The sequence below is a fragment of the Ambystoma mexicanum genome, chromosome 1q, assembly GCF_040938575.1.
Source record: "Ambystoma mexicanum isolate Mex_15411 chromosome 1q, UKY_AmexF1_1, whole genome shotgun sequence".
NCBI classification, from domain to species: domain Eukaryota; kingdom Metazoa; phylum Chordata; class Amphibia; order Caudata; family Ambystomatidae; genus Ambystoma; species Ambystoma mexicanum.
In genome coordinates, this window is record NC_090922.1 from 320,537,643 (window position 1) to 320,564,160 (window position 26,518).

At 48.3% G+C, this 26,518-nt stretch overlaps 1 protein-coding gene across 1 annotated transcript in view; it reads right to left on the minus strand.

Moving 5' to 3' along the window:
• Positions 1–26,518, minus strand: part of RHPN2 (rhophilin Rho GTPase binding protein 2) — a 398,731-nt gene that overhangs the window by 183,014 nt on the left and 189,199 nt on the right. The window lies entirely within an intron of this gene.

The following is a 26,518-nucleotide window of genomic DNA, read 5'->3' on the forward strand; positions in this document are numbered from 1 at the left end:
GACCAGAGACCCTGAGCTGTGTGGTGGAGATGGTGAGCTCCCCACCCAGTCAGGCATGCATCTGTAGTCACCACGGCTTGTACTTCGGGATCGTAAAAGGGTTTCCCCTTTGCGAGATTCTCTCTTGTCCACCAGTGTAGGCTCTGTACGAGTGTTGGCAAAACGACCACTAGATCGTCCCAATGACCACTTGCCTGAGACCACTGTTTCGCCAACCATTCCTGCATGGGACGCATGCGCAGACGCGCGTGGGGGACCAGGTAAATGCATGACGCCATCATGCCCAGTAACCGCATAGCTTTGCGTACTGTTATCTGTTGACCTGACTGATAATGCGGAATTTGCAGAAGTATATTCCGAATTCTCTCTTCCGAAGGGAAGGTCAATCCTTTCTGAGTATCTAGGATAGCTCCTAGAAACTGTTTTGAGGTGCTTGGCACCAGACTTGACTTTTTCTCGTTGATAGAGAAGCCTAATTCGTGGAGGAGGTCGATAGTCCTCTGAATGTTTGACCTGCAAATTCCTGGGGTTTCCCCCGTTATGAGCCAGTCGTCCAGATAAGGGTACACCGGGATTGCCTCCCTGCGTAGGTGTGCAGCCACCACCGCCAGTACCTTGGTGAATACCCTTTGTGCTGAGGCTATCCCAAAGGGCAGTACCTTGAATTGGTAGTGGCGACTGTCCACCTTGAAGCGCAAGTACTTTCTGTGCGCTGGGAGCATGGAAATATGAAAATAAGCATCTTTCATATCCAAGGTTGCCATGTAATCCCCCTTTTTTAGGAGGGGGATTACCTCTTGTAGCGTGGTCATATGGAATTTTTGGGGCTTGACATACTTGTTGGCAGGCCGTAAGTCCAATACTGGGCGCATTGTCAAATCTTTCTTTGGCACAAGGAAGTAAGTTGAATAGATACCCTTGTTTACCTGGAGTCCTGGGACGAGTTCTATCGCGTCCTTTTCTAGCAGAATGGCGATCTCCTCGAGAAGGATCCTTTGATGCTCTAGGGAGTGCACTCTTTGTCGTGGAGGATGGTTCCGGGGACGCTGCAGTAGTTCTATACAATATCCTGCGGATACTGTTGACAGCACCCATCTGTCTGAGGTGATCCCTTCCCAAGCCTGGGTGAAGGTGGAAATGCGTCCCCCTACTGGGGTTGCGTGACAAGGGACCCTGAACTGAGCGTCACTGTTTTGGTGGAGGCGTGCCACCTCCCTTGTTGGGGCTGCCTCTGCCTCTTCCACGACCTCTCTTGTTACCCCTGCCGTAACTCTGGGTAGACTGCTGGTTGTTATTCCATTGTGTACCCTGTCCCTGGGCATAGTTGCCTCTTTGTGAATTTTGGCCGCGTGGGCGACGAAAATTACTGTTCCCCCTCTGGTTAGGGGGTTTGTTGGTAAACTGGCCAAGGGATTTGAGAGTCTCATATTCATCTTTGGCATTTTTAAGTGCGTCTTCGACCGCTTTCCCAAACAATAGGTCGGGTTCCACTGGCTTGTCTATTAAAGAAGCCTGGGTTTCTGTCTTGAATCCCGACTGCCGTAACCACGCATGTCTCTTGATAACAGTACCTTCTGCTATCAATCTCCCTGCGTTGTCAGCGGCGTCGAAAGTTGCTTTTAAAATGCAACCAGACACGGCTCTCCCCTCTGCCGAGATCCGAGCCAGCTGGCCCTTTAACGGTTCTGGAGCAGAGGCAATGAGCGCCGCGACTTCTTCCCATTGATGGCAATTGTAACTAGCCAACAGGGTGGTGGAATTCGCAATCCTTGCTTGGTAGGCGGACGTTGAGGCTACCTTCCTGCCAAACCCGTAAAGTTTTTTGCTCTCCTTGTCGGGAGGAGCTTCTGATGAAGATAAGGGCGTGCCAGCCCTTTTTCTAGTGTTGGTAACCACTAGGGAATCTGGTTTAAGATGTCCCCTTATATACAGAGGGTCAGACTGGGCTGCCCGGAAAATCTTTTCAATTCTGGGGTTGACAGCTCTGGTGAGGTTCGGATTCACCAGGGAAGGATCTATTCTTCGTTGGATGGATTTGAGGATAGGGATGGTCTGAGCGACCGGTCTTCTCTCTCCTACAAACTCCTCCGCAAAGTCCCTTTCCTCCTGTACACCATGGGTGTCGATGTGGAAGTGTTCCGCTGCTCGAGCGAGAACCTCGTTAAGGAGGGGCTGGTTATCAACTGGAGAGTCAGTAACTGGGGCTTCGCTTTGTACTGGGGAATCTACTCTGTAAATTTCCTGCTCATCTTCTCCCTCCTCCAGGTCCTCATCCTCCGCATAGTAATCTGTCCCGGTTTGTTCTTCCATAATGTCAAACTCCTGGTCCTCTTCAGGGAAAACTTGTCCCTGGTAACTGGGGAGTGGAGTAGAATATGGAGTGGAGTAAGGCTGAACCTCGAAGGGTTCAGGTCTTTCGAACCGGGGCTTTTTACTTAGCGGGATAGGATCGGAGGAGCCTGAGGGTGTGGCCCCTTGAGGGTTATATGAAAGAAAATGTTCTGGGTTCTTATCATAAAAATCAGCTAAGGAAGACATCCTAGACATAACCCTGTCTATGTCTTCACTGGACCATTCCCTGGAACAGGGTATTACTTTAGCAGGTGATTTATGGGACTTTTCAAGGGTAGACTTGTGTTTGCTTGTCTGCCTAGGGTGAGAGGATGGCTTTACAGGGGTGGAAGGCTGTGCTTTCCGCTGTTTCCCCCCCTCCCCGTGCGTGGAAAAATGTTTTCCCTGTCCCTTGGAGGCCCCAGAGACTTTCGACGCCTGGCGCCGAGGGTCTGGAGAGGTATCTGTGTGCTTCGGGCGTGGGGCCTCACTGGTGTTAACCGCGGTCTCGGTATCTTGGAGCGCGGCCTGGGGGTGGAAGTCGTCTTCGTCTCCCGACGATCGAACTTCCGTTAATGTGTGTAGCGAGGCACTCTTGGCAAGAGTGGATGATTGCCTTGCGTCGTGAGGCGATCTCGATCGAGAGCGCCCAGAGGACACCGAGTCGGACCGTTCTTTTTGTGCCTCTTTCCGGGAAGTCGACGTCGTCGAGGTCCGGTTGGTCTTAGTGTGTTTAGTGTGTGTTAGGTGTGTAGCGCTTGCGTCGCCGGGGGTCTTCCCCATAGCCGCCCTGCCGGACGACCTTCCGAGGTCGGGGACCTGCGCTCGTCGGCTGTCTTTCGACGCCGTAATGCCCTCGCCGTCCTGGCCTCCTGCCTGGCGTGGTGGGCCCAACGCTTTGTCGAACGGTCCTTAAGTGTCTTAGGTTTAAACCTACTACACGCTCTGCAGTTCGCTTCGGGGTGATCCCTCGGCAAGCAGAGATTGCACGTGGCGTGCCTGTCGACCCAAGGGTATTTGCGATTGCACTTGGGGCAGAATTGAAAAGGGGTACCCTCCATACGCACCTTAAGGCAGCGGGCTGCTAAGTGTAGGAATATATATATGTAACTATATATCAAGAGTGAAGAGTATGTACCACCCCCCACTCTCCCTACTTGTAAGGGCCGAGGCCAGCGGCCTACTAGGCCCGGGCCGAGGCCAGCGGCCTTCCGAGGCCCAGATCCGTCGTGCAGCAGTCGACGGTCGATGACTTCTCCAGCCGTCGTCGAGGTTGAGGGTCGACGTTGGGGTGGGGAAGGGAATGAATAAGAATTATAATAACAGCAAAAGTATGGCTAAGGCCAGGGAACTCCGCAAGATGCTTCCGACCAGTATGGCGGAAAAAAACAATCTGAGGATCCTACACGCGTGAGGGATCTTGGGTACAGTGGACGTCACACTAGGGATAGTATTACTGGCACGCCTGTGTCGACGCCCATTTTCGACTTTCGAAAAACAAACTGTAATACTCCGCAGCTTCCACTAGATGTCGGCCTATGCACAGCATGTGATCTAAGCAGATTCCACAAGCCTCAGAAATATATATATATATATAAAAATATATATATATATATATGATACATTACTCACCGTAATCGTATTTCTGATGCTTGTATCTGCTTAGATTCACATGCTGTGCATAGGCCGACATCTAGTGGAAGCTGCAGAGTATTACAGCTTGTTTTTCAAAACTCGAAAATGGGCGTCGACACAGGGCGTGCCAGTAATACTATCCCTAGTGGGACGTCGACTGTACCCATGAACCCTCACGCGTGTAGGACCCTCAGTTTGTATTTTTTCTGACATGAGGTAGCATGAGGAGTAGCGTGAGTACAGATTATCCAAGCAGATCGGTAGATAGATAGATAGATAGATAAGACTACAAGCATCCATGTGCCTTCTCTCAGAGGGGAGGAAGGGCAGGCGCATGTGAATCTAAGCAGATACAAGCATCAGAAATACGATTACGGTGAGTTATGTATCCCTTCTGAGGCTTGTGGAATCTGCTTAGATCACATGCTGTGCATGGATTTGCGAGCAGTGTTAGAAGAAGGTGGTGGGATGTGAGAAGGGTCTTGAGCAAACAGATGTCTTAGAAGCGCTTGTCCCACTTGAGAATCTGTCTTGGAATGAGTGTCAATGCAGTAGTGCTGAGTAAAAGTGTGAATCGAGCTCCAAGTAGCTGCTTTGCAAATGGTGTCAAGGGGTACATTTGCAATGAAAGCCAGAGTGGCCCCAGTGCCTCTACTAGAGTGGGCTCTTGGTGTAAAAGGCAGAGTTTTATCAGAAAGAGTAGCACAGCTGGATACAGTTTACTATCCATTTTGAGATGGCACCTTTAGAGACGCGATCTCCCTCTCTGCTTGTAGCTACGGAGACGAACAGTTGGTCTGTCTTTCTCAGCGGTCTGGTCTTGTCTACATAGTAGAGGACCGCTCTTCGCACATCTAGTGTGTGTAGTTTCACCTCAGCAGAGCTTTTGGGTTCTTGGAAGGCCGGTAGCTCAATGGACTGGTTAACGTGGAATTTTTAAATGAACTTAGGTGAGAACCTAGGGTGTGTTCATAGAACCAGCTTATCCTTATGAACAGTAAAGAAAGGATCCTGCACTGACAGAGCCTGAATTTCACTGACCCTTTTTATGGATGTAATGGCTACTAAGAAGGCAGTTTTATAGGTCAGGTGTTTGAGACTGGCCTTATGCATGGGTTCAAAAGGTAGGCCCATGAGTTTAGCAAGCACCACATTAAGGTCCCATCCTGGTGGTGGGTTTGAAATTGGGGGGTTGAATCTGTTTACCCCTTCCATGAAGGCTTTAACCACTGGTACTTTCCACCACAACACCTTGTTATGGGAGGTGGTTTAGGCTGACAGCGCCGCCAGGTGTACCTTGAGTGAATTAAATACAAACACTGCGTCCAGCAGGTGGAGCATGTAGATGACAATATTGGAAGAGTGCAATCAACCGGGTTGATCTGTCTATTCTGGCACCATTTATCAAAGTAACAGTGTCTTGCGTTTGGTTTCCTAGATTCTCTTAGGATATCCATGCATCTCTGTGGCAGGTTGAGATGTCCAAACTCTATGACTTCAGGAGCCATGCTGCCAAGTTGGGTTGAGGATGCACTGTTTGACCTTGGTGCTGGGATAGTAGGTTGTGCCAGCACAGGAGTTTGATAGGTTCGCACACTGTTAGTCTGCGCAGGTGTGGGAACCACGGTTGTCTCGCCCACATGGGAGCAACTAGGATGAGCGTCATCGATTCTCTGTGCATCTTGTTGACCACCTTCCTCATGAGAGGCGTTGGTGGAAAAGCGTAGACAAACATCCCTGAACAGTTCATCCACAGGGCGTTCCCCTTGGAGTCTGGCTGGGGGAACATGGATGCGAATCCTGGGCATTGTCTTTTTTCGCTTGTGGCGAATAGGTCTACAGTGAGGAAACCCCACTGTAAGAAGAGATCTTCTACGACTTCTCTGTGTAGACACCATTCATGTTCTTCTGGGAGGGGATCTCTGCTCAGAGCGTCTGCCAGTGAATTGAGATCCCCTGGAACATGTTGAGAAGACAGGTAAATGTTCCGTCTGAGTGCCCATGTCCAACTTTTCTGGGCAAGCCTGGACAGATTTGGAGAACGAGTCCCTCCCTGTTTGTTTATGTAAAACATGGCTGTCATGCTGTCTGTTAGGATCTGCACTGACAGGTTCAACAGGTGGGGTTCGAACGCTCGAAGGGCTCTGAAGACTGCCAGAAGCTCTAGCAGATTTATGTGATTCTTGGCCACTGTGTGAGACCAGAGACCCTGAGCTGTGTGGTGAAGGAGGTGTGCTCCCCACCCCGATAGGGACGCGTCTGTAGTGACTACAGCCTGTATCTCCGGATTGAAAAAGGGTTTCCCCTTTGAAAGGTTCTCTCTCGTCCACCAGTGAAGACTTTGTACCAGTGTTGGCGAAACAACCACTAAATCGTCCCACTGACCACTTGCCTGAGACCATTGTTTCGCCATCCATTCCTGCATGGGTCGCATGCGCAGGCGCGCGTGGGGAACCAGGTAAATACATGACGCCATCATGCCTAGCAAACGCATCGCTTTGCGCACCCTTATCTGACGACCGGGCTGATATTGAGGAATTTGCAGTAGTATATTCCGAATTCTTTCCTCTGATGGAAAGGCCAACCCCTCTTGAGTGTTTAGGACAGCTCCTAGGAACTGTTTGGAGGTGCTTGGCACCAGGCTTGATTTTTTTCTCGTTGATAGAGAAACCCAATTCGAAGAGGAGGTTGATCGTTCTTTGGATGTTGGATCTGCAAATTACTGGGGTTTCCCCCGTGATGAGCCAGTCGTCCAGGTAAAGGTACACTGGGATTGCCTCCGTGCATAGGTGTGCTGCCGCCACCGCCAGTACCTTGGTGAATACCCTTAGAGCCGAGACTATACTGAAGGGCAGCACCTTGAACTGGTAGTGCTGACTGTCCACCTTGAAGCACAAGAATCTTCTGTGCGCTGGGAACATCAAAATATGAAAATAGACATCTTTCATGTCCAATGTTGCCATGTAATCTCCCTTTTTTAGGAGGGGGATTACTTCTTGTAGAGTAGTCATGCAAAATTTTTGGGGCTTGACATACTTGTTTGCAGGGCGTAAGTCTAATACTGGGCGCATTGTGAAATTTTTTTTTGGCACAAAGAAGTGAGTTGAATAAATACCCTTGTTTACCTGGTTGCCCGGGACGAGTTCTATCGCGTCCTTTGCGAGAAGATTGACGATTTCCTCGAGGAGGATCTTTTGGTGGTCCAGGGAATGTATCTTTTGTCTTGGAGGGTGGTTGCGGGGGCACTCCAACAGTTCGATGCAGTATCCTGCGGACACTGTGTACAGCACCCATCTGTCCGATGTGATCCCTTCCCATGCCCGGGTGAAGTTGGAAATGCGCCCCCCCCTATTGGGGATGCATGGGAAGGGACCCTGAGCGGAACGTCACTGTTTTCTGGGAGGCATACTGCCTCTGGCTGGGCTGCCTCTACCTCTACTACAGCTCCTTTTATTACCTCTGCCGTAACTTTGGGTAGTCTGTTGGTTGCCAGCCCACGATGTACCCTGTCCCTGTGCATAATTGGAGCCCCTCTGGGAATTTTGGCCGCCTGAGCGACGAAAATTACTATTCCCTCTTTGGTTCGTGGGTTTATTAGTCAATTGTCCCAGGGATTTAAGGGTATCGTACTTGTCTTTGGCAGTTTTGAGTGCGTCCTCTACTGCTTTGCCAAACAAGACATTCGGTTCCACCGGCATGTCGATAAGGGTTGCCTGGATCTCGGTTTAAACCAGGACTATCTAAGCCAAGCGTGCCTCTTAATGACGGTGCTCTCTGCTATGAGCCGGCTTGCATTATCTGTGGCGTCAAAGGTCGTATTTAGAATGCATCCGGACACAGCTCTACCCTTCGACGCGATCTGGGCTAACTGGCCCTTTAGTGGTTCCGGTGCGGAGTCAATGAGAGCAGCTACCTGCTCCCACTGGTGGCAATTATAGCTTGCCAGCAGAGTGGTGGTATTGGCGATTCTTGCTTGATAAGTGGAAGTGCAGGCCACTTTCCTTCCTAACCCATACATTCTCTTGCTCTCCTTGTCTGGCGGAGCCTCAGATGCTGATAAAGGTGTCCCCGCTCTTTTCCTGGTGTTAGTGACTACCAGCGAGTCAGGCTTAAACTGACTACTTATGTAAAGTGGGTCTGACTGGGCGGCCCTGAACATCTTTTCAATTCTGGGGTTTACAGCCCTGGTGAGATTAGGGGTGAGGAGGGAAGGATCAATTCTGCGTTGGATGGACTTCAGAATTGGAATGGCTTGGGCAATGGGTTTCTTGTCTCCCATGATCTCCTCTGCAAAGTCTCTCTCTTCTTGCACCCCTTGAGTGTCTATGTGGAAGTGCTCGGCAGCTCTAGCTAAGACCCATTTGGAAGGAAGAGTCAGTAACCTGTGGTTCTTTGAGAACAGGAGAGTCTATATTGTACACTTCTGCCTCATCTTCCTCCTCCCCATCTTGGCCCTCGTCATCTCCATAATAAATCGACTCCTGTTTGGTCGTCCAATATTTCTATATCTGGGTCCTCACCATACTGTTGTTAAGGTTGGATGTAGTAAGGGTCTGAAGTCAGACCCTGAGTTGGAGTCTGAAACCAAGGTCTCTTATTAGGAGGCTGAGGGTCCCTGATTCCTGAAGGAGTAGCGTTGTCAGGGGTACTCTGATAACTGAGGAAATGTTCTGGGCTTTTTGGGTAGAAATCCAACAGGGAAGACATTCTCCTCATTACCCTGTCTATGTCCTCACTATTCCATTCTCTGGAGCTGGGGATGACAACCTCCTGTTGAGGTTCCTCTTCTATTCCCATATCCTGAGGAGTGGGAGGGATACGTTTGGGTTTAGAGACAGGGACAGGGGTCTTGGATTTATCCTTTTCTGAAGACTTGTGTCTGTCCTTGTGTACCTGGGGTGCAGAAGTTGAGTGTGATGACTTCTTCTGCTGTTTATCCCCTTCCCCTTGAGTAGAAGAGTGTTTTCCTGATGTTTTAACCTTATCTGAACCTTTCGACGCCTGGTGTCGAGATTTGGGGTTGTGTAGGGTACTCTCTGAATCTTTAGAGTGTGCACGTCGACTTTTGGAGGCAGATGCCGTACGGGCTGCCAGACCCGACTGTAAGCGTGCAACTTGGGGTTGGAGATCGGATTCGTCATCTGACGAATACACCTCCGTGACTTTGGGGAGCGAGGCACTTTTGGCAACTGTGGACGGTTGCCCTGTGTCATGCGGCGATCTCGACCTGGAACGGCCAGAGGACACCGATTCTGTGGACCGCTCTCTATGTGCCTCTTTTTTCCGAGAACTCGAGACGTGTGTCGAGTCTCGGCTGGCCTTAGTGTGCTTAGGTGTAGTAGTTTGGGTAGCGCTCGTGTCACTGGGTGTGGTCCCCATAACTGCCCAGCCGGACAATCCTCCGAGGTTGGGGACTAGCGTTTGGGTGTCTTTCGACGCCCCTGTGCCCTCGCCGTCCGAAAGTGCAGCGTCGCTGCCATCACTGAAGGCACCCACCGCTTCCATGGCCTCGAGCTGCCTGGCGTGGTGGGCCTAAAGTTTAGTGGAGCGGTCCTTTAGTATTTTCGCCTTAAACAGGCTACACGCTTTGCAGTTAGCCTCGGGTGGTCCCTAGGCAAACAGAGATTACAGGTGGCGTGTTTGTCAACCCAAGGGTACTTGCGGTTGCACTTGGGGCAAAATTTAAATGGAGTACTCTCCATATGTCACCTTATGGCAGCGGGCTAGTGTATGTGGAAATAATAGCGAGTGTGAGTATGTTTCCACCCCCCACTCTCCCTACTTGCAGGGGCGAGGCCAGATGCCTTCCGAGGCCCGGGCTGAGGCCAGAGGCCTTCCTAGGCCCAAAGTCTGTCGTGCAGTCTCGACGGTTGTATGTTCTTCGGACTGGCGTCGATCTTTGGATCTCGATGTAGGAGTGAAAGAACGGGGAATTAAATATTGATTTTTAGCATAATGGCTGAAAGCCAGGGAACCCCGCAACAATGCTTCCGACAAGTATGGCGGAAAAAAACAATCTGAGGGTCCTACACGCGTGAGGGACCATGGGTACAGTGGACGTCACACTTGGGATAGGATTACTGGCACACCCTGTGTCGACGCCCATTTTCGAGTTTCGAAAAACAAGCTGTAATACTCTGCAGCTTCCTCTAGATGTCGGCCTATGCACAGCATGTGATCTAAGCAGATTGCACAAGCCTCAGAAATAAATAAATAAATATATATATATATATACAGTCAATTGAATTGTCCAAAGGTCAATTCGGACCCTTGACATTCGGTCAATTCGGTCATTCAAACAATTGTGTTCAAACAATTTGGGTAACACCGGGGCGATTGACTGGAGCTGGTTGCTGGCGCTGGGCTGCCTTGACTACTGGCAACCAGTTTGGTGAGCTCCCGTTGGTGGGCAAGGATTTTGGCCTGCAGGGTTTCCAGTTTATTTAGCATGGCAGACTGGATGGAGTTGCACCAAGTTTCGTCCTTCAGGAGCGGTGACTGAGGAGAGGAGGGGGTCTCGAGCTCTCTGAATATGGCAAATATTTCTCTAGTTCCAGATTTAGCATTGGCTATCCTTGTTTTGAAGGAGGAGACTTTGGCATTGGTGATGGTGAATTTGTGTTGTTTAGAGATAGATTTGAAGGCGATTCCTCTGTGGGATTTTTAATCCAAGTGGTGAGTGTGGCCCTTTTTTTCCCACGCATCTGTAGGAGATCCTGGGTGAACCAAGCATTGGAATGCTTAATTTTTAGGGCTTTTTTGAGGGTGTGTGGTGCCACTAGGTCAATGGCCTGGGTGATGACCCTCTTGAAGTCGTTGGCGAGACGATCAGGGTCATTAGAGAAGGGGGGTAGCAGAGGGGGCAACCGAAGGTGCTGGGATAGGTTATCGTGTGTGAGCAGCTTGGAGCTGCGGGAGAGAGCCACCGGGAGCAGGATGGTGGGTTGTTGTGGTCCTTTGGAGTTGATGATGTTGAATAGAATACAGTGGTGATCAGACCAGGGTAGGGGGATGATCGTTGGGAGGCTGAGGGAGCAGTTGTGGTGGGCCACCCAGTCTAGGGTGCGGCCTTTGGTATGTGTGGGGCTGGAGATGGCTTGAGAGAACCCTAGGGTGGAGAGGGCTTTATTAAGGGCTTTGGTGTGAGAGGCCTTAGGGCCATTCAGGCCTAGGTTAAGGTCCCCTAGAAGGAGGACTTTGGGTGTTTTTTTTAGGTTGTCAGTGAGTGGGTTAGGGCATGTTGGACGTTTTGTCACAGGCAAATCCGAAATAAACATGATGATGAGTATTGAAAAATATATCTATGTGTGAAAAGTATATCTATGTGTGATAGTTTATAGTGCTAAGTATTTAAAAGTAACTTGTGTGTAAATATAATAAATATATAGTTTGATATACATGTATGTGTAAGTGTTTCTTTGATGCGCTTTACTTACTGGGTTCAGTGTACTTACCTACAGCTCACATCTTCCTCTTAAAATAAGCCTGACTGCTCTGTCACTCTACCAAGGTCCCGAGTTAGTAGAGACTGATACTAAGAGTTGGGGATCTACAAACCACTGGGATAGTTTACTAAAGTCTTACCTCCAAGTAAGACTTTAGGAAAACTCCCCTAACACCTGGGCAAATCATTTTATCACACTATGGGCATTATTACGAGGTGGGCGTTAAGGGAGTACCGGTATGGGCACCGGTACCGGTAATCCCTTACCGCCCTATTATGATCCCTTACCGCCCGATTACGAGTTCCCTTTGCGGGTCCTCCCTTAACGCCTGGTTTTACCAGGCGTTAAGGACGGGACCCGTAGAGGGACTTTGGTGCTAAAAACGGTACCGCAATTTGCGGTACCCTTATTAGCGCCTTCCCCATTCCCATTGAGCCCTATGGGGGCTCAATGGGAATGGGGAAGGGCCCTGGTGAATGGGGAATTACCGCCCCCGCCAACCTTGGAATGGGGCGGTAACAGCTCCATTCACCAGGGCGGAGTGGGAAAGAATTTGGAGGTAGCCATGGCGCTAATAGTGCCATGGTTACCTCCAAACTCCTAATGAGGCCCTATGCTTTAACTGCTAAAGTTAGAAGTCACTACAATGTGGAAAGGTCGTTTTCACAGATCAAAATCTTTATGGGAAGAAAAGAAAGCGCAAGGATAGGCAAAGAGTGCCTCAAAAAGTATTGCATGATTTACTGTAATAATTTTGACTTGAAGACATGTTAGATATTACTGGATTAGCACATTCATCTTTATTCTCTGGAAAGTGTTCATAACATCTTGCTCTAAGAGGTAATACCCTACTTATGCACGCAATGAAACAATAAATGACAATTTGTGTGTTTGCACTAGAAAAAAGTGTTATCTGCGATTTTTTGAAGGGGGCAAACGGGAAAACAATGAGAAACAAAGTCAGAAAATTCTTGAAATCCCTGGAAAAACACCACTGGAAGTAAAAAAAAAATAATAAACACTGAAAACAGGAACGCCAATGCATGATCTTTATGTTTAAATTTGTCCTAGATGTGTCCTCATTCTTCTTTTTTAAACATTCTCCAAGACTCAAGTTAATGTCACATCTCCATATTTGTAAGGCATCAGTTGGCCTGGAGAGCCAAAAATAAATCCTGGTAGCTGTTGGTTTCAAGCTGACCAGGCTCTCCTAGGATAGAAGCAGGAGCTAAATAGCTCCCATCTTGAAGTAATTTCGAACCCTGAGATATTTGTGAGAGCATTGATCAGTGGGACTGAAGTAAGTGATTAGTCTACTTTAAACACCAGATTATTTACCCAGGGAGCTGATGAGAGGTGGGAATCCATAATTACGAGCCACAGATTCAAGTCCCAGAGTTCTCTAACCAAGAGCACCTCATTGTTATCTTGAGTTAATTTTTAGCCAGTGTTGACCCATCATATCTCAATGGGCCCACACAGTTCTAGAAATTTGCTGTCAATGACACCGTGTTACCAACCAAGTGGATCAGGATTTAGGTGTCTTCAGCAAAGCAAAGAGGTTGATGACCTTAATCAGAGGTGGAATAAACACATTTAAAAAAAAGGTGGGCAAGAATGTCCTCTCTTTTAGCAAGATGCAAAAGCAGGAAAGAAAAGTATAGCATAGTGACTAGTAATGTCATTTGGAAGCACATACTCATTAAGATGATTGCATTTCCTGAAAGAGACTTTGGACATGTGAAGAGATCACAATAGCCGTGAAGGAAGTTTGAAGCGTTAATCTATGAGATAACAGGAGCATGGCTGAAAAGGACAGCAATGTTATGTTTAGTTATATGAGCATCCTTATATAATATGTCCAGCCTGTTTGGTGGAATCTTCTAGGGTGAGATAGGCAGAGCAATAAGTTAAGCAGGTCATATTGTGACACTTCCTCGTGCAAGTTTACCATGTACCACTAAGCGATAAAAGCATAACATGTCCTCCTTAAAGCCACAGTCATATGAATTCCTTGACACTTTGCATGTATGGTTTTGCAAAAAAGGGCTACACCGGCTGCTCCCAAGTCAGCAAAAATTTTCCAGATCAGTTCCAATGTGTTTTTTCTTGGGCATTTTGGCATGCACCAGGAGGAAGACTTTGAAAGTTAACATGAGTGCTCTTTAGTAGTATTGTATTGATTTGCAGCATGTACTCTAGTGGTGATATAATACTTTAGATAGAATGCCCCAGTGCAAGCACTACACCCTAGGTAGGATGCATGTATCAACACTGTTACCTCTAAAAAGAAAACGTTTTCAAATAATAGGTCTATTCCCATTTATGCAAAACAATTCAAGATCCATAACCCCAACACTCCCCCTACTCCTTATTCTCAGGCTGCGTCCCATCACTATGCAATACACTATGGGCCTCATTACGGGTTTTGCGGTGACTGTGCCAGTGATACCGGCGGTTTGCCGCTGGACCGTAATGATTTACCGGCGCCTGACTTCCCGGTAACACCAGGGGATTACAAAGCGGGGTAGCCCGGAAAGTCAGGCGCCATTAAATTGTAAGTCCCCATTCCTATAGAGTCCCAAATGACTATGGGAGTGGGGACAACGGAAGCACCGGCACTGTTAATAATGGTGCCAGGGCTTCCATGAAGACTCTGCGGGCGGGTGCCATTCTGCCCTGCTGGGCGGGACGGCACCCACCCAAAGAGTTGTAGTGTGCCGGTCCGGAAACAACAGTGCCGGTAAACCTACCGGCACCGCTGTTTGCGGACCGGCACACTTAGAATGAGGCCCTATATCTCCTGCCTAGATCCAGATGTAAAAAGCAGGGTATCATAGCCAAGAGACCCTGCCACTGTAAGTCCTAGAACCCTACCCTTCATTACAAGAAAACCCTTTTCGTTTTCTCCTGAACAAGCAACACTACAGAATAACCAACACCAGCAGACATACTGGCTCAATCCTCGTATCCTCGCAGATGCTGATGCCTTAACCCATTATACACCCCATCATTCTTGCCAAGGCAAAGATGGCGTACCAGGATGAGCCACAATGTTGCATGTCCTAACAGGATTTCCTGACAGAAGGCAGCATGCATGATTTTATGTTTTCCTGGGCTTTTTGCATAGAGCACATCAAGGCTTCCAATGGCTGAATGCCAGTGTTTTCTGAGTGAAGCACTTTTTTAGCAACTGACTACTGTAGTCAGATGGGTTCCTTGTTGGCTCATACAAAACCACAACCGAGGAGGGAGATAAATGGTATATTGCAAGGTTTGTCAAACCTTTTATTGACATGACACTGTTTTACCTTAGTTAGACATATAAACTGTATTGTGACCCTCTGACCTCCATTTTTGCAACTGCTACGATGGTTATGATTTAAAATAAATTGATGTTCCCCTACCAAGCAACCTCAATTAAGTCTCTTGTTGACCCTGCTCTGGTCTGATACCAAAGGGGCTCAGGAACCCTGGTCTTAGTACACACTTTGTAATACTGGGGGCCAACCAGTAGGATTATGCATAGCATGCCACAGTAAGATAGCTTCAAAAGCTTCAAAAACTTAAAAACAACATAATCAGCTGCACCAACTCCTGAAAGTAATCTAAAGTGTCTACATTTTCTAAGTTTCTTGTGCTTTACCTGTTTTTTCAGTTCACTCAAAGTCTCTCACTGGCCACTAGCTTTTCAAAGTTTTGTATGTGAAGGTAAGTAATTTGACCCTTTAAAGTTTAGGCTATCACGTGGCGCTGAAGCACCACCTATAATCAGAAAATATTGCATTGGTGTACAGTTGGGGAGAGATTATATGTGAGTAAGGACACACATCTTGTGGGTATTGGATTAAATGCAGCTATAGATGCACTACTGGTGTAATAAAAATGTCTAAGCCAAGTGGGGCTTCAGCTACTTGATTCATATATGTTCCTTGCAGAGAGGTCCTGTTAAAACAGGTATTGACAAAGTCAACAGTTTTGGCTTGTGTATAGGTTTTAGGCATTTTACTAGCACTGCTATTATAAGCCCAGAGAATCACACCATTCTGCAGCTGCTGCCATTTTCTGGCCAGACAGTAAAATTATGGCAGTGCTGGCAAATGATTATGCCACGCTTACACAAAATCCAAAACTGTTGAATTTGCCAATGCTTGATCTAGTAGAAAAAGGGGTTGCCTTCTCCCTCCACAGTCACCATGTCAGGTCTTTTTGTTAAATGTGCTTCCTGTAGTGATGCATTCATCTAAGTATTAGTTCTTTGCCTCCTTTATTCCGGGACCAGTAGGAATGACATCATTTTCAGAAAAGTACCATTTTGGAGGGTGAAGAAAATGGAAGGACGTCTGCTTAGGTCCAACCCAAGAGCTTCCTTAAGTATTCCTTGCCTCCTTCTGAGTCATCAGCTTGGAGGTTACAGCCTCCATTAAAGGGTCAGGACGGCTGAACCTTGACCGCTGAGTGAATCCCCTCTCTCTCCTGCCCATGCCTGCTCCTCAAGTACAGCCCCACTTTGGGAAGTTACCCACTTCATGATTTACAACAGTTTGTCATTTCCAGGTAGTGATTCCCATTGAACTTTGAGATGTTGACTAAACACGGTCAAGACATGATTATAAAACAAACACTCTTAAGAGGTTAGCTTGCTTGAAATCCCAAGAACTATTCCAAACCTTTCACCTCTCTTTTATCAGCTGCTAAGCCAGTGCAATAAGTAGATGACCACTCTCTAATGTGCAAAGCAGCGATAAAATAATAATTGGTTATTACAATATTCGCTTGTTCTGGTCATCAGCATGTAACAACCATTATATGCTTTGGTTGTGAGGGGGCGAGGACTTGGGACTAGGAGGAGCCATCTGCTATACCAGGTGACTCATGGAGATCGTATGACAAGGATTTCCCCAGAGGCTCCCTCATCCCGCCGCTGCTTACCCAGATTCTCTATCCTTCACAAAGGGGTGAAAATCACACTCAGCTCAAGAACTCCCTTCCTCTAGTCTAGCGAGGGGAAGGACCTTCACCTTCCCATACAATCCCATTAGCCACTCTCGCTTACCCTCCCCCCTTTGCGCTTACTACTAAACCTGCACATTTCCAGACAACTTGTCGGGCAAGCGAGTTACTGCACCTAGGCCGGTATACTCCAGATAAGAGGAATCCAACATCAAACCCAGTGTGGGGTCTCCAATGGAAAGGAGCACCTTCACCCCTCCCCCCAAGAAAGGAGCCAGCACAGCCTATGCAGTTTAAAACAAAATACACTAGACAGGGGACCAACTTGCAGCAAAGGCCTTTAGACCCACCTCTGAGATTACCAGGGCATCAACAGACAGTGGGCACCCTCCGACAAGCAGGAGAATCCAGAGGAACAGAACAATGGATGCATTGAAGGGTATCACCATAGAGCCTGACCTCACAATGGTATCTGACCATGTAATGATGCCTACCTTTTTATGAAGACTGTCATTCAGAGGCAAAGCTCATGAGCCCCCCAGGAATCTATTATCCTGGTCATCAATTCACTAAATAGGGCAAGCAGTCCTTAAACACTAGGACAGGAAAACATTACAACACATCGGCTGATGATTAAGAAAGGTGAAGCTCATGAGGAGGATGTGGACCTATTGTTAAGGACCAATTGAGGGACAAGATAAAAGTAGGGAAATGGATCGACAAATTGGAACATTTGTGGAATCAATTGTCTAAGTAACCACATCCAAGAGGAGGCAGGGAGCTCCACACAGGGAGGGTGTTCCACTGGAAGATAGGACAGTGTTCCGGGAGGAGAAAAGACAACAGACAAAGGAGAGTAAAGGTGGTACAGTGCTGCAGCCAGGGAAGGCCAATGCAATAAAAGGGCCATGCAAAGAAGGCTAATTTGAGAACCCGTTGGATAGAAGGGAGAAACTATACCAGAGGAGACAGAGCTGGAAGGAAGCTAGGATTAGATTTCAGGCAAGTCAGAGAAATCATGAAGAGCTCAGGGACCAGTAGCTATGAAACCCTTTTAGTTACTAGACTAAACGTTAAGATACAAAATTACCTATGTCCTGCTATCAAAAGGCTTAATAAACATAACAATAAAAAGGAAAAGAAAGTGAGAACAAGGGAAATCTAGCTGTGAGCTATAGTTCAGACCCTGGTGGAAATAGCCAGGCCACCGGCCATATGGAAAGCAGACCTAGGTAAGGCCTTGGAACCAATCTTTTCCAAATAGGGTTTAGAATAGGAAAGACATTTGGACCTCCAGTCCTTTCAACATATACCTCATCACAGACTTTGTGTTTCTCCTCAAACCTTGACGCATTTTGGTTATAAATCACCCATAACCTGTGAGCTGACCTCTAACCTATACTTAAGAAACCATGAAGGGCTTTGCCCAAGTTGTGAGACACTTTGAGCCAGAGTAGTAGTAATAATAATAATTTAGCATTTATACAGCGCTACGAACCCTCAGGTATCTGAGCGCTGCTTATTATTACCTACGGTGTGTGGTGCTCATTTATCGACCTCAGAAGGATGAAATGCCGAGTTAGGCCCTGCCGGGATTCAAACCTACGTCAGCAGGCTCTGCACAGATATCAAAGCGAGCACTCTACTCGCAGTGCTATCGGACCGGCTAGTACTTCCTTAATCCTGAAAAACAGAGGGCTGTTGGGGTTCACCATTCTGCTTCTGGGGATAGACCAACCCCTAAAGCTTCTAAATGTTGTGTTACTTTTAATCCACCATACTGGTCCAGAAAGAAATGTTTTTTTATAACTTTGTAAAATAGTGTACATATCTGTGTGGTGAGAAACCTGGAGGGAATTCTCACTTCTACTCCCCTGGGGTCTTCTGCACAGGTTGCCAGGGAAAGGCCATCGCTTTTGGATCCTGGCTGAGGGTGGAGAAGCGAGGGAGGATCACCTGGGTGGAGGGTCTGTGAGGAATGGGAGTGGGATGCCTTTAGGAGGGACATGGTATTCCCCCTTGTCCTACTACTGATCAACCCAACCGTTTCCCTGCCTTTATGAGGTATTCTGAGTCAAGTTCCCTGACTTCCTCATGTATGACTGTTAGAAGTACTGGGACGAAGAAGAGGAAACTAGGAGCAATGAGGACTAGGTGCTTTTATCACTTTGGTACTGGGCAGAAGAAACCTGCTGAGAATAGTAGAGGTCAGGCATGTCTCCGTAATGATGGTCAGGCAGTGGTTATTGTACCACCGCACCTGCAGCCTGTTAGAAGGCTGCAGGTGTATAAAAGACCCAATCTAGGTTTACAAGGGCGTAGTGGAGCAGGAGAGGGTGAAGAATGAGAAGCTGTGGGAGTTGAGGGAGCAGTGCGAGAAACCTAAAGGTGTCTCACACGCTAGTCCCCAAGGATCTGTCATCCAGGTGGCCAGGACACGGCCATTGCTATTGGATCCAATTCCTGGGGGTGGACCAGTGCGGGAGGATCACCTGGATGAGGGGACCTCGGGGAGTGGGACACCGACGGGTGAGACGCGGTACCCCCTTTCCTATAACACCTTTTCCCCATCATACACCGTACGATATTCAGAAGTTCTACCCACCCTTTTCCAACACAAACACTTTCCTACACCGTGACAGCCAACTGACTAAGACTCCAGGCCATTAACCTGACATGTCCCAACAAAAGGGTCAGGTAGAGTCAGCCAATTGAGACTAACTACGCACACCTGATGGCCCTTTATCTTCCCCACAGGGGTAAAAGGCAGAGCCCGAAAGCACACTTCGAGCAAGGCCGAACGCACAAGGAAGCAGCTATTTCGGACCGGCAGTTCAAATGGAGGAGAAAGGCGGAGAGACATGGAGGGACGATGAGGAGGGAATTGCCCTTGCCCTTTCGACTCGCAAAGCCTCCGAAAGGGAAATCATAAGACCAGGAAGTCCAGCTGCTGTGTGGTGTGACAGGTGTTAACAGCACACAGGGCCCTCCCGCTCTGATAGACAAAGCAGGGAGAAGAGATTGCCGATAGGGCTGTACCGAACTTCGGCTTCGAGTCCCTATTCTGCCGAAGTTCGGCTGAAATACAGCTATCCGGCTTCGGCAGAATAGTTTCTGTTTAGGGACTCGAAGCCGAAGTCCACTTTCTATGATTAGCTGCCCTCTCCCTGTTTGGGAGATGACAGCCAATCATAGAATGTTTGACAGTGTTCAGGCTGCAGAAGCCAAACAAGCTGTTTGCCTATTGGCTTCTGCAGTCTGACCACAGAGGAACCAGCCTAACGTGTTGAAATAGGAAGCGAGGGAAGGGAACAGTTCTTCCCTTCCCTCGCTTCCTATGCCAACAGACGGATTCCAGCAGATGCCCGGACCCAGAGAAATCACCAGGTAAGCGACCTCCCCCATACCCCCTCATCACGGTGAGGCCGCGGGGGTGCCCTGCACCCCCGCGGTCTCACCGCAGTAATTGCATGTATGCTGGTCGGGCCACCGGTGCAAAGCGGGTGGCCCGACGTTTATTTTGCATTGGGGGGCCGCTCCTACATGAGCGGCCCCCCCAGACTCATGAGGCCGCCGAGGCACTTTGCCGACCCCGGCGGCCTCGATTTCCAATGTGCCCCCCCATCCCCCTCACCACGGTGAGGCCGCGGGGCCTCAGGGAACCCCCGCGGCCTCACCGCTATAATGTTGTGTTTGTCGGGCCACCGGTGCAAAGCCGGTGGTCCGACGTTTATTTTGCATTGGGGGGCCGCTCCTACATGAGCGGCCCCCCCAGACTCATGAGGCCGCCGGGGCACTTTGCCGACCCCGGCGGCCTCGATTTCCAATGTGCCCCCCCATCCCCCTCACCACGGTGAGGCCGCGGGGCCTCAGGGAACCCCCGCGGCCTCACCGCTATAATGTTGTGTTTGTCGGGCCACCGGTGCAAAGCCGGTGGCCCGACGTTTATTTTGCATTGGGGGGCCGCTCCTACAGGAGCGGCCCCCACAAACTCATGAGGCCGCCGGGGCACTTTGCCGACCCCGGCGGCCTCGATTTCCAATGTGCCCCCCCCTCACCCCTTGAGCACGGTGAGGCCGCGGGGCCACAGGGAACCCCCGCGGCCTCACCGCAATAATGTTGTGTTTGTCGGGCCACCGGGCCAAAGCCGGTGGCCCGAGATTGTATTGCATAGGGGGGCCGCGGCCCCCCCAGAGTTATGAGGCCGCCGGGGCACTTTGCCGACCCCGGCGGCCTCCATTTCTAATGTGTCCCCCATGCTCCCTCACCACGGTGAGGCCGCGGGGGTGCCCTGCACCCCCACGGTCTCACCGCAGTAATTGCAGGTATGCTGGTCGGGCCACCGGTGCAAAGCCGGTGGCCCGACATTTATTTTGCATTGGGGGGGTGTTCCTACAGGAGCGCCCCCCCCCCCCCCCAGACTCATGAGGCCGCTGGGGCACTGAAGCCACCCCGGCAGCCTCACTTCGAAATGTTCCCCCTCATCACGGTGAGGCAGCAGGGGTGCCATGTGCCCCCCGACCCGCAATGTTCTCCAATGTTCCCCCCACCCCCACAGTTGTCCAGCAATGTACTCCCATTGACCCCCACCCCTCAATTGTCACATGATCTCCCATGTTCCCGCCCACCCCCACTGTTGTCCTGCAATGTTCTGCCATTTACCCCCACCCCCACTGTTGTCCCGCAATGTTCTCCCATGTTCCCCCACCCCCACATTTGTCCCGCAATGCACTCCTATTTACCCCCACCCCTCAATTGTCCCATGATGATCTCCCATGTTCCCGCCCACCCCCACTGTTGTCCCGCAATGTTCTCCCATGTTCCCCCACCCCCTCCATTGTACCATGATGTCCCTGCTGGAGCAGCCCCCAGGGTTGCTTTTAGCCTTGCCCTCCATAGAGTTCTGTGTCTGAAATATTTTATGAGTGGATCTCAGTCCCACTGGCTGTGATGGGACTTCTGCGTCCCAAAGAGTCTCATAGTTTGTTCCTTTTAGGCCATAGTTTCTTGATCTTATGAGCCAGTTGTCCTGGGCCATGTATTTGTTCTTGTAGACCTGTGACAAAATGTGAAGAGTGGAATAATTGTGCATTTTCTTAATCCTGCAACACTTGTCTAGCAGTAACATCATCCTTTTCTTTACTTTAGTTATACCACAGCCCAGAAAAGACACAGCACGTACCAAGGAAGCTCACCCCTGAGACGGACTTACACCACCTTGATGCAGATGCCTGCTTAGTGCCCACAATCCTGGTGAGTACTATGGGGGTTTTACTATTCAGTGGAAGCTTGCGGTGGGAGGTTAACACTCATATGCCTGATTAAATGAAAGACTGCTATATTATGCTTGCTGCCGTCAATGGATGTACATAATGACACCAACTCCTGGCAATTTCAAGTGAGGTTTTTGTCGTTCATATTTTGTTTTTTTACATAGTTATTTTTGATAAAAGGTTTTTTCAAAAACTTTTTTAAAGGGAACCCTGATACCACTTCAGAGCCCAGAGCCATCATGCAGTACTGCCCCGCCAAAAAATTAAGTTTGACTTTTGCTTTACATTTCTTTGTCACCAGTACGAGCTTCTGATTTACCTAAAGGCCCACAAGCAACAGCTAGGAGACGTGCCCAGCAGAAACCCTATCCCTCAGAGCTGCAGAACCCCCTTCGTTGTCGGCATGAGTAGCACCAAGGAGAAAACCAGCCCTGTGTGGGATTACTTTACCATAAAAATGGACGATAACTCCAAGGCAGTGTGTTCTGTGTGCCTTGCAGTTTTGTCTCGTGGATCTGCAAACTCGAGACAGTGCAGCACATCAGCACTGACCAACCATCTGCGGTCCAAACATCACAATGAATATGTCCAATATGAAAGGAAAAAAGAGGCAGTTGTTGGGAGAATCAATAGCAATGTGTCTCCCGCAAAGTGCAAGAGGGCATTGTCACAGCTGTCCATTAAAGATTGTCTGGACAAAAAACAAGCATGGCCTCTGGACAGCCCTTCCGCACATGCAGTGCATCGCAGTATTGGCGAAATGATAGCGCTAGACTTGCAACCATTTTCTGTTGTTGAGGATGTCGGTTTTGTGCGTTTACTCCATAAATTGGAGCCTAGGTACAAGGTTCCATCACGTAAATATTTTTCAACGCGCATCATCCCCGACCTGTATGAGAAAGTGAGCCAGTTTATTGCTTCAGAGGTTCAGAGGGCTGAGAAAATTGCATTTACTGTGGACATTTGGACATCTGATAACACTGTGAAATCTTTTATGAGCCTAACAGGGCATTGGCTGGCCAGCAACATGAAAAGGCATGGAGTTTTGTTGCAGTGCGAGGCTTTTGGTGGAAGCCATACTGGTGCCAAAATAGGATTAGCATTTCAAGAAATGCTAGAAAGGTGGCAAATTAGCCATTCCAAAGTGCACGTCATTCTTCGGGATAATGCCGCTAACATGTGCAAGGCCTTCAGAGAATCAGACCTAGCTAGTGTGGGGTGTTTTGCTCACACCCTACAGCTTTGCATCCATGATGGCCTTTTTGTGCAAAGATCTGTGTCAGACATGATGGCACATGCAAGGAAACTTGTAGGCCACTTCAAACATTCTAGTTCGGCCACGTCCCGCCTGCACGCACTGCAAAAAGATCTAGGGCTGCCTGAATTGCAATTGATTCAAGATGTATCTACACGGTGGAACTCGTCCTTTTTGATGCTGGGGCGACTGGTGGGGCAGAGGCGGCCAGTAAGTTTGTACTGTGCGGAGGACGATAAAGTGTCAAATCTTTCTGCCTGCCAGTGGCTTTTGGCAGAAAATGTTTTATCTTTGTTGGCACCCTTTGCAGAGCTCACAAAGGAGATTTGCTCTCATGCATCAAGCATCTCCTTGGTTGTTCCTGCTGTGAAAGCTTTAAGGGCCTACCTGAGCTCTGGCGAGGTTAGGGACACTGGTGTGAAGCTAGTGAAAGCAGAGTTATTAAAGGCTGTAGAGGCAAGATTCAAAGACATTGAGGATATATCTATCTACTGTGTGGCAACAGGCATCGATCCGCGGTTCAAATTAACATTTTTCAGCAATGATGTTGTGGCCAACAATGTGAAATGTTCTATGCACTCTACTGCCTTAGCCCACTGCGAGCAGTCCTCCCCTCCTGAGGGGCAACCTGCAGACCCTGACCCACAAGAGGATGAGCCACCACCCAAGAAGAGCGTTCCACCATGTGGCATATGGGCATTCTGGGACAGTGTTGTTGAGCAGTCCACGGCTGGTGTGAGTCAGTCCATAAGTTCCCTGGACACTGAGCTCACTGTCTTTTTGAGAGAGCCGCTGCTCCCTAAAACTGCAAACCCGCTGGAGTGGTGGGACATGAACAGTGTTCGGTTTCCAGGGTTGGCAAAAGTTGCGCGTGTGTACTTGGCACCTCCTCCTACCAGTGTGGACAGCGAGAGAGTGTTCAGTTCAGCTGGAGATATTTATTCCGAACACAGAAGCAGCCTCTTAGCTGAAAATGTTGAAAGGCTTGTTTTCCTAAAATACAACCTTCCCCTTACAGGTTACTCTTACTAAGAGTGAGGGCTTTTCCCGTAACTTTTGTATTTTTTCTTTGTCTTTTCTCATAAGCTTACAGAGATGTGTCCAATTAATAAATATGTACCCATGCAATAGAATGCCTCCTTAGTTTATTCATTGAAATGCTGATTTTGTATGCCCTAGAATATGTTTGCCTAAAAAAAAAAAACTATTCGGCTCACTATTCGGCTCCGGCCGAATACTAAATATGCTATTCGGTACAGCCCTAATTGCCGATGTGGTGCAGCCCTTGACTCCCGAGACGAGAAACTCCAACAGTCCAACACAGTCAGTGAGTCAGAGAATACAGATAGTTAAACCAAACTGTGCTGGTCCCAAGGTTACAGGCAGCAACCTTGTTAAACTAAGAATTTGTGCAATTGAACTTTAAAGAAACCCTAGTAAAAGGTTCAAAAGCAAAGTGGGCAGGTGTTGCGGGGGTGCTCATTCAAAGGACTCTGAAGTCTTTTTGGGTTATGTTGTTTTGATCAAACTAAGAAGACGAAGAACCCTTAGGAGAGGCTAGTGTGAAGTGTCAAAGTGGTCCTATGAGGGTCGAGCAAAACCCCTCGTACACTCGAAAGTCTTTCACACACGGGAGAAAACTGATTGAACTGTGAAACTGGCAATTGTGAACCCAACAGAGGGATGACTGCGAATTGAGGGTAAACAGTGATATACCCGTCAATATTGTGACGACAAGTGTGTACCGAGCCGAGGGAAGTCCACAATGGATAGCTGGTTTAAAAGACATTGAGATTGCTGAGTGATATGTTTTTGAGTGAAAGGCCATAGTGAGCTCGATTGAGGGAGGCTAACCTTGCAAGAAGGATCAGAGACCAGCTGAGGGGGACCCAAGGGGCGAAGAGCAGTCGTCCAACATGAATAGATTGCCAAAGGAACTTTTGTTTGTTAATTGTTTTTGGTACAGCCAGCCTTCTTAGGCAGGAGACTTTTGCAGGAAAGAGACTTGGCCCCGGAAGGTCCTGACATAGTTGAAAGGAACTGTAACCTTGTGCTGGTGAGGCCCAGGAGTGTGCTCTGCTCAAAGGTCCTGCCTTGACCCATGCTAAAAAAGTGGGGAAGGGAGGCCCAGCCATACCATCCTGACTTATCATTTAGTGAAAACATCTTTCTTTTCTTGAGAACATTATCCCACACTATTTTGTAACTTAGTTGCAAGGATTGGCAATAGTTTTTTTTAGTATAGGCCCTTTTTATTTGATGCAACGTCAGTAGGACTGCCTTATTATTTGATGGTCGTAGCTTGCTCCCACCTTAGATTTAGGTTTAGATCAGGCGTTTTTCTCACCCATTATACAGTTTAATAAACACCCTTGAACTTTGATCACTTGTGTCTGTCTTTACTGTTGCCATCAAGAGTTCCTTACAGCAGCAGCAGAAAGGCCAGAGAAAGCAGCGGGAAGCTGCTTGTATGCGGCATGCCAGTGGTTCACAGGAATTCAGCCCGGGTGCTGGGGCTCTGTGGAACCGAGCGAACATCAAAAGGGGAACTGTGCCTGGAGGCTGCCCCTTGTCGTGGTGTTCGCAATGCTTGTTCTCCTGGAGTCAGAAGAAAACCCAGCAGAAGGAGGAGTCGTGAACTAGACGACCAAAGGCTGACAGACCTGCGCTGTGGGAACACCAAAAGGAGCAACCAGTGAGTTTCTATGCGAAAGAAAAACCTGGTGTGCAAGTGTTTGAAGTTACGCAGAGGATTACTATGTATCACAGTGGTCGCGTGTATAAGAAGTCACGTTTTCGAAGGCATCCAAAGGGAATCCTCATTAACTCCTGAATAACTGAGAATACTTTGTAGCGGAGTGGTCGCGTGTAGGTAAAGACACGTTTTCGAAAGTCGCTCAGAGCTGGGCACGATACAAAGGCAATTTTCATAGACTGCCAACAAGGAAATCAAATGAATGAATCCTCTTCTAATTGTTACAAAGGTCTTCCAGTGCTGGGCACATTATACAGAGTCTTTTAATACTGAAATGAAATTAATGAAACCTTTTTAATTGCTATGAACATCTACGAGTGCTGGGCATGTTATTCAAGGCATTCGACTGATTTATAACAACAAAGCAAATTGAATGAAGATCTTTAACACCTACAAAATTCAGAATTAAATGAAAACCATACCAAACATCCTTTCAGTGAATGCCACCTCAGATACAAGCACAATTTATATGTATTGAACTTAGAAGTGAACTTTAATAGAAGTTTAACAATACAAGGGGACTAAATACAAGTGAACCGACTATACCTTGGGCTCCAGAGTGAAGGGAACTTTGGAGATGAACTTTAACAAATGATTGAGTTGTAACTTTCCGACAAAGATATTTTGATACCAAGATCAACCACATCCAGAAAAGAAAGCTGGAAATCCTTATATACTGTAAGTAAATCTTGGAGAAGGGAACACTGAGGTTTTAACTTGCTTTTGTGGCTGGAACTATGTTTTGAAACTTGGGGAAGGAAACCCCGAGTATTGGTTAACTTTCTATCTGAACTTAAGGCAATCCTGAAACTTTTATTTGAACTGCTTTATACTTGGGGAAGGGAGCTGAGAGAAAGCTCTGAGCTGGACA